This window comes from Triticum dicoccoides, chromosome 5A, assembly GCF_002162155.2.
Source record: "Triticum dicoccoides isolate Atlit2015 ecotype Zavitan chromosome 5A, WEW_v2.0, whole genome shotgun sequence".
In the NCBI taxonomy this organism is placed as follows: Eukaryota; Viridiplantae; Streptophyta; class Magnoliopsida; order Poales; family Poaceae; genus Triticum; species Triticum dicoccoides.
The window spans coordinates 714809881-714818593 of NC_041388.1; positions in this window are offsets into that span (position 1 = coordinate 714809881).

Sequence of the window (8713 nt, forward strand, 5' to 3'; positions counted from 1 at the left end):
CGTTTACGCTCACTTTTACCACTTGATACCTTGCTATTTTTATATTTTCAGATTACAAAAACCTATATCGACCATCCATATTGCACTTATATCACCATCTCTTCACCGAACTAGTGCACCTATACAATTTACCATTATATTGGGTGTGTTGGGACACAAGAGACTCTTTGTTATTTGGTTGCAGGGTTGTTTGAGAGAGACCTTCTTCATCCTACGCCTCCCACAGATTGATAAACCTTAGGTCATCCACTTAAGGGAAATTTGCTACTGTCCTACAAACCTCTGCACTTGGAGGCCCAACAACGTCTGCAAGAAGAAGGTTGTGTAGTAGACATCACTCTTATTCGTGATGGCCAGTTAACAGACCTGAAAGAACAACATTATCACATTCCGTATTATAGGACTGTATAAAGTCCTCTGGATGGTTCAAGAGTCATACCAAATATGCCGCCCTTTAACTTTTGGTTTTCCTTCTGCGCATCCGAGAGTTGAGCCTTTAAGCACTTTATCTCTTCGGCTTGCTTATTCACTTCCTCCTCCAGCTTTTTCTTTTTGCCTTTGGTCATTGGAGCGCTCTTCATCTCTTCATCTCTCCAAACTCCGTGTTCGGGTAGGACTCCTGTGTGCGTGGATGACAAGATTAGAGTCCGGATGTATTGTTTCCTTCCCCTGTGAACCGACTTTGTACAAACCCTAGGCCCCTCCGGTGTGTATATAAACTGGAGGATTTAGTCTGTAGAGGCTACGATCATAATATTCATTGGCTAGACAAGCTAGGGTTTAGCCATTACTATCTCGAGGTAGATCAACTCTTGTAACCCCTATACTCATCGAATGCAATCAAGCAACATGTAGGGTTTTACCTCCTTTAAGAGGGCCCGAACCTGGGTAAAATTGTGTCCCTTTGTGCATTGTTACCATCGATCCTTAGACACACAGCTTGGGCCCCCTACCCGAGATCTGCCGGTTTTGACACCGAAAGTAGCCCCGGCCGTTGACGGTGTAGTTGCACGGCAGTGATTCCCATTGCAAAGCCTCATGAACACCGAAGATCGTTGAAGCACGTTGATGTCGTTGTGAGAACAGGACATTTCAAAGAAAGCATGCCAAATCCATAAGTCATGTGATGCCACCGCTTCTAGTACAATGGTGGCCTCTCTAGTGTGACCTTGATACATTCCCTACAGACATTTGGGGCAGTGTTTCCATTGCCAATGCATGTAAACAATTGATCCGAGCATTCCTGGAAACCCCATTGCCTCTCCAATAGCCAACAACTTCTCCGTGTCCTGCGCATTTGGTTCATTTGGTCAAGCTTCGTTGGTCCATAATCCTCGTCCGACGAAGCATCGGGATCCATCATTTACGTAACAAAATCACAATAATTCTGGCCGGTTAATGTGTCGAACACATCAAGCGCAAGGCGGAGCCGGAGAGTTGCCGGACGTACCACGGTGGCGTCCGGGCCGGCGACAACGTCCCCCGCGGCGAGGACGGGAGCGCTCTTCCCGAGCTGGTGGCGGAGAGCCTGGGAATGGCTGCGGAGCTGCAAGCCGGACGACGCGGAGGAGGAAGAAGAGAGGAGAGAGCAAATGGATCCGGCAGCTCGGGGGGAGGGAGGGATCTGGTGCAATTTGGGGTGGGGTCGGGTTTGTCGGGTCCGATGTAGCGGGCGTATCCGGGCGCCCCCATATTTGGGCTGGATATGGGGGTGCTGGTCAGCCTGGACGTTTGAGGGCCGTTTGAGGAGCCGTCTGGGTCAAAATCATGACCGGGTCCGGGTGCCTCCTAAACGTATGAGACGGGTTTGAGAGGTCATGTTGTAGATGTTCTAACTTATATATTTCATATTAGTTAAAATAAGCATGACACATACATTCCCATATTCGACCATATATTGACCCAACGGGCGGATGTGTTCCCCATGAGATTGGCTTAGCGCACAACGGCCGAAGCAGCTAGCTGCTGGTTCCACTTGCAATCCAACCACAACCACTTTTAATTTGTAATGCTGGAGTGGAGTGGACACTACTTGACTGACAAGAGAAGAAAACAAAAAGCATATGTACGTACACAAGAGAAGAGAAAACAAAGTTGGTAAACCGTGACCTGACCTGACCTGGAAGCATCCATGTGCTCCCATGTGATGTTCTAATGAGCACCAGCGCACGCCCATCTGTCTGTCTGTCTCTCTGGCTCAAACCCCAAACCAACAAGGGAAGGCAAAGGCAAACACACACACACATACACACGATACAGCTCAAGTATTCCTTTCCTTTCCGTGTGTGATCGATTAGCAGCCGGCCGGCAATATATAGTATGGACCACACGCAACCTCGCTTAAACCCACCCTAGCCTATTGTTAGACTTAGTATTGTAGCCCTACTGTGTAAACTATACCTTATTGATATTGGACTTGTATGTCATTATTATATATATGTGATAGGCCATCCTTTTGAGGGTTGAGTCAGTTTCTCCAAAACCTACGTTTTACATGGTATCGAGTCTAATCTAGGTCCTTCACCCCACCTGCCGTCGCCGTCGCCGCCGCGCCAAAAACCCTAAACCCTAGGGCCGCCACCGACGCCATGACCACTTCCGCTTCGGGCGCTGCCAGCTCCGGGTCCATCCCCGTGTCGCTTGCCGCTCTCCCAACCTCCCACCTCACCCCTTGGCTCCGTCGGTGCCCCAGTTCTTCGGCACCACCGCTGTGGGCTCCATGTTCTCAGCTCCAATCCCGCCGCCGTCACCTGCAACCTCCGCCGCCACGACGGCGATCCTACCCGCGGCCTATTCCTCATCACTTGCCGTCCTCCCGACAGCCTCGGGGGAGGTTCCGCCCGTGATGCCACCCGCGGCCACGCTCGCGACTCTGCCTGCGGCCGTGATCCCGCCCCTGCCCGCGGCATCGGTCGCGGCCGTGGATCCTGTCGCGGCTCCGCCACCAACCGTCCCTGCTGATGGCGCAATCACGCCCACCGGGCCATTCCACTTCGACAACTTGATCGCCATCCGACTCACGCCGGACAACTACTTGTTCTGGCGCGCCAAGGTCCTACCGCTGCTACGCAGCCGGTCTCTCCTAGGGTTTGTTGATGGTTTGCTACCGTGTCCTCCGCAGGTCATCCCTACCGTCCACGGCCCGGCCATCAACCCGAAACACCGTATGTGGGTGCAGCAGGACTAGGCGATCCTCTCCGCCATCCAGGGTTCCCTCAGCGACGGGGTCGCTGGCCTTTGTCTCTTCGCCGCCACCTCCATGGACGCCTGGACGACCCTGGAGCACGCCTTTGCCCAGGTCTCTACCTCCCGCTCGATGGCCCTTCGCAGCGAGCTCGCCGACATCAAGAAGCTGGACTCCTCCGCTACGACCTACTTCAACAAGATGAAGGTGCTGGCGGACACGCTCACCTCTATTGGTCGGCCGCTTAGCGACGAGGAGTTCGCCGGCTACGTCATCAAATGCCTCGACGCCGACTACGACAATCTCGCTGAGGCCGTTCACAATGCCAAGCCAGCGATGCCTCCTCATGAGCTCTACTCACGCCTCCTCTTCACTGAGCAATGCGTCGAGGATCGTCGCTCCTCCGCCACCATCACCGCCCAGCCGGCGGCCTTCTGGCCCTCTCGTGGCCAGCGCCCCCCTGCCCCGTCACCTGGCAAGGCAGCCCCGCCCCCTGCATCGACCCTGGGTGGGGGCCCTAACACTAGGGTGGTGTGCCAGCTATGTGGTCGTGAACGCCATGTCGCCTCCAAGTGTCACCGCCGCTTTCAGAGGAGCTTCCTTGGCATCGGCAACAACGGCAAGGGCAACGAGCACCAGTTTGCCATGGCAGACTTTGGTCCTCCCGCCGCCGCCCTGGCTGCCCACATCGCTGCCGCCCCGTCTGCCCACATCGCCGCCAAGGGCAAGGACACGCGCGTCGAGCAGGGATACACACCATCCTACCCTGTTGATCCAGCCTGGTACATGGACACCGGCGCCACGGATCACATGACGAACGAGCTCAACAAACTCTCCACCTACCAGCCCTACTACGGGCATGATCAGGTTCACACCGCCAATGGTGTAGGTATGCCCATCTCTCATATTGGCCAAGCATCTCTTTTAACTAGTCATCCCTCTAGGCAGCTCCATCTTCGTAATGTTTTACGGGTACCCTCGGTGACTCATAATCTTTTATATGTCCCTAAGCTCACCCTTGATAATCATGTCCTATGTGAATTTCACCCTTTTAATCTTTTTGTTAAGGATCGAGCAACCCGGGACGTTCTACTTAGTGGCCGGTTGAGCCAAGGCTTGTACCGTTTGGAGGATACATCCGCCCCGTGCGTCTTCAGCGGTGTTCGTGTGTAGCCTTCCTAGTGGCACTCTCGCTTTGGTCACCCCGCCACACCCATCGTTCGCCACATAATCCACCGTCATGAGCTGTCATTAGTGTCTAGCAATAAAGAGATGTCCGTGTGTGATGCCTGTCAGCAGGGCAAGAGTCATCAGCTACCTTTTGTTTCATCTACTAGAGAAGTAAAGACCCCCTTGAAATTGTGTTTTCTGATGTGTGGGGTCCGGCACAAACATCTGTTAGTGGTCACAACTATTATGTCAGTTTTGTTGATGCCTATAGTCGCTTCACTTGGCTTTATCTTCTTAAACGCAAATCAGATGTGTTTGATATATTCATATAGTTTCAATTGCATGTTGAACGTCTACTCAAGCATAAAATTATCCATGTTCAGTCAGATTAGGGGGGGCGAATATCGCAACCTCAACACTTTCTTTAATAAGCTTGGGATCTCTCATCGTTTATCATGTCCGCATATACATCAGCAGAATGGCGCTGTTGAGCGCAAACATCGCCATATAGTTGAGGTCGGCCTCACACTTCTTGCTCATGCTTCTGTACCCTTTCATTTTTGGAGTGATGCTTTTGCTACCGCGTGTTTTCTCATTAATAGATTACCTACACGTGTTCTTAATATGAAAACTCCTATTGAGCTTCTCTTAGGTGAAACTCCTGACTATACCTTTTTTAAGGTGTTCAAGTGTGCCTGCTGGCCTCATCTTCGTCCTTATAATGATCGCAAACTTGAGTTTCGCTCCAAAAAGTGTGTGTTCTTAGGGTATAGTTCTCTCCATAAAGGCTACAAGTGTCTCCATGTCCCAACCAATCGAGTTTACATATCTCGGGATGTTGTTTTTTATGAGACTGTCTTCCCCTTTTCTGCCATGCCTCAGTCATCCACCACAGCACCATCTATGCATTTTTATGCCTGGCCAATTTGAAGATGTTGCATATTCACCTGTGTTGTTACCTAATCATGGTGTAGGAATTGGACGTGGAGCTCGCCTAGAACTCCTCCCTGACGGACCCGCTACGACGACTGTGGTGCACATCGATCGGACGGTGCATGCACCGTCTCTTGCCCTCGACCCCGCACCGGGAGCCCCGTCTCCAACCGCGCCTGAGCCGGAGCCCATGCTGGCTACTGCGACCGGGCCAGAGCCTGCGACGGCCTCCTTTGAGCAGTCTCCGTCGCCGCCTCCTCGCCCAGACTCCCCTACATCATCGCCCGCGCGGATGGCTACTTCGCCCGGGTCTACTTCGCCCGGGTCTGCAGCGACTCGCACGCCGCCGGGACCTACATCGCCCGGCCTACTGTCACCTGGTCCACCGTCGCCTGGCCCGCTGTCTCCCGGTCCTTCTTCGCCGGAGTCCCCTGGACCGGCCTCACCTGCTTCAGACATCCCTTCGGCCCCGGTGTTTGCTCCTTCGCGGCGTCCACACACTCGCAGCCGCAGTGGTATTGTTCGTCCCAAGGAGCACACTGATGGCACGGTCACCTATCTTGCTGCTTGCCTGGCTCATGCTGTGGATGATCCAACCACCGAACCACGCAGTTATCAAGCCGCTATGAGTATTCCACACTGGAGGGCTGCTATGGAACAAGAATATCATGCTCTTATGAAGAATAAGACCTGGACACTTGTTCCCCCTCCGTCTCGCGTCAACATCATTGATTCGAAGTGGGTGTTCAAGGTGAAGAAACATGCAGATGGTTCCATTGAGTGCTACAAAGCACGCCTCGTGGCTAAGGGCTTTAAACAGCGTCAGGGCCTGGACTATGAGGATACATTCAGCCCAGTTGTCAAGCCTACCACTATTCGACTTCTTCTGTCTCTGGCAGTTTCTCGCGGATGGTCTCTCCGCCAGCTTGATGTGCAGAACACTTTTCTTCATGGATTGCTTGAAGAAGAGGTTTACATGCGGCAACCACCTGGATTTGTTGATCACACTCAGCCTCATCATCTCTGTCATCTAACGAAGGCCATATATGGACTGAAGTAGGCTCCCCGTGCCTGGCATGCTCGCCTGGCTTCAGCTCTACGCACTCATGGGTTCATTCCTTCGACGACTGATACTTCACTGTTCTTGTTTCAGCGATCGAGTGTGACCATGTACCTCCTTGTGTATGTGGATGATATTGTCCTGGTGAGCTCATCTTCGACGACTGCTGATGCTCTTGTGACTACACTTGGTCGTGATTTTGCAGTTAAGGATTTGGGACAACTTCATTTCTTCCTGGATATTGAGGTCGTTCATCAGTCTTGTGGCAGTTTGGCTCTCATCCAGAAGAAGTACTCTCTTGATCTCTTGTGTCGTGCTGGTATGCTCAAGTGCAAGCCATCGCCTACGCCCATGTCCTCCACTGACACCCTTTCTGCTGCTGATGGTGCTCTTCTCTCTCCTGAGGATGCTACTGAGTACAGGAGTATTGTTGGTGGCCTGCAGTATCTGACGATCACGCGTCCTGATCTCTCCTTTGCGGTTAACATGGTGTGCCAGTATCTTCATGCTCCTACTGATGTACACTGGTCTGCTGTGAAGCGCATACTGCGTTATGTGCGTCTCACTGTCTCCTTTGGTCTTCACCTGCGCCCCAGTTCCTCCGGAGTTCTTTCTGCATTCTCTGATGCTGATTGGGCTGGGTGTCCAGATGACAGGCGATCCACGGGGGGACATGCTGTGTTCTTGGGTCCTAATCTGATCGCCTGGAGTGCACGCAAGCAAGCCACTGTTTCCCGCAGCAGCACAGAAGCTGAGTACAAGTCGGTTGCCAATGCGACTGCCGAACTTATATGGATTGAGTCCCTACTTCGAGAGCTAGGAGTTGCTCAGCCACATCCTTCGGTCCTTTGGTGTGACAACATCGGCGCTACGTTTCTGTCGTCAAACCCGGTGTTCCATGCACGGACTAAACACATTGAGATTGACTATCATTTTGTGAGGGAACGTGTTGCGCAGAAGCTACTACAAGTCAGGTTTATCTCTTCAAAAGATCAACTTACATGCATCTTCACTAAGCCACTACCTTCTCCCATGTTTGAGGTCTGTAGGCGCAATCTCAACCTCCTAGATACTTCAGGAGTGAGTTGAGATTGAGGGAGAGTGTTAGACTTCGTATTGTAGCCCTACTGTGTAAACCTTACCTTATTGGTATTGGACTTATATGTCATCATTATATATATGTGATAGGCCACCCCTTTGAGGTTTGAGCCAGTTCCCCCAAAACCTACGTTTTACACCTATGGACGCAAGGCTATATGCATATGCATGAAGTATCGAAAATAATTAAAAATAAATAGCAGAATTCTTTGATAACCGAAAGATAGATATTTGAATGCAACAATAATTCAAATACGAATATCACATTCCAAACATAAAAGTTTTGAAATTTAACTTACTCAAACACGTCTTCTAGTTGTCCGTATCAAACGCCTAGATATGCTATAAATCAGATCATTCTGAAGCTGCTCATGGGTTACTCGGTTACGAATTTATTGTTGCATTTGAATAAAATCATCAAATGCTTGGATCTTGGCAATCCCCCTAACCCTCATCTTTCACAATCATGTTGTGCATGATCATACAAGTTGCCGTCATGCATCCCCATGACGTCTATACATTTAGCAGGTCCGTGAACATCTGCAAAATTGGTTTAGAGTACTACAAATGCCCTCTCCACAACTTTGTTATCCCTTGTCTTAGAGATGATCTTGACAAAGGTCGCTTAAGGAGGATAGATACTACTCATAGGCTTCGAGACATGTGTTCTCAGACATCCGGAGGTACTCGTCCCACGAATTTGTGATTGTGCCATAGGCAAACATCCTCATAGGAGCCGTGCACTTCTGTTAACTAGAGCACTCGATGTTTTCAATGGCATCCTTCTTCAACTTGAAGTAATCATCATAGACCTTGACACATCAATAGATGTGTTCGAACACATTGTCCCTGCATCTGAATTGAGGGTGGAAATAGGGCTTGAACAATGGAGGGGGGATAGTAATCGTACAACATCATATGCCGTTGTGCCCTCTGTCGATTTAACACCGGATGCCGCTTTGTTGAACCATTGAATTTGAGAACATGCTCCGTCGCAGTCTCCATGTATTCAAGAATCACGCTCATTGTCATCGTTCCATCATGATCATCGTACGGATGATGAATCCATGAACTCGGCGTAGAAGTACTCCTCGTTCGAATCCATCATGTTTGTTTCAAACTAAACAATGAGAACGACAATTTTTTTAGGCTATGCCATTTGACAAAACACTTGGTGGACGAGGTGTCCGCCATGGACGGAGCGAGCAGATGGAACGGCGGTGAATGCAAAGGCGAGCGGGCTGGATGAATAAAACTTTTGTTCATCC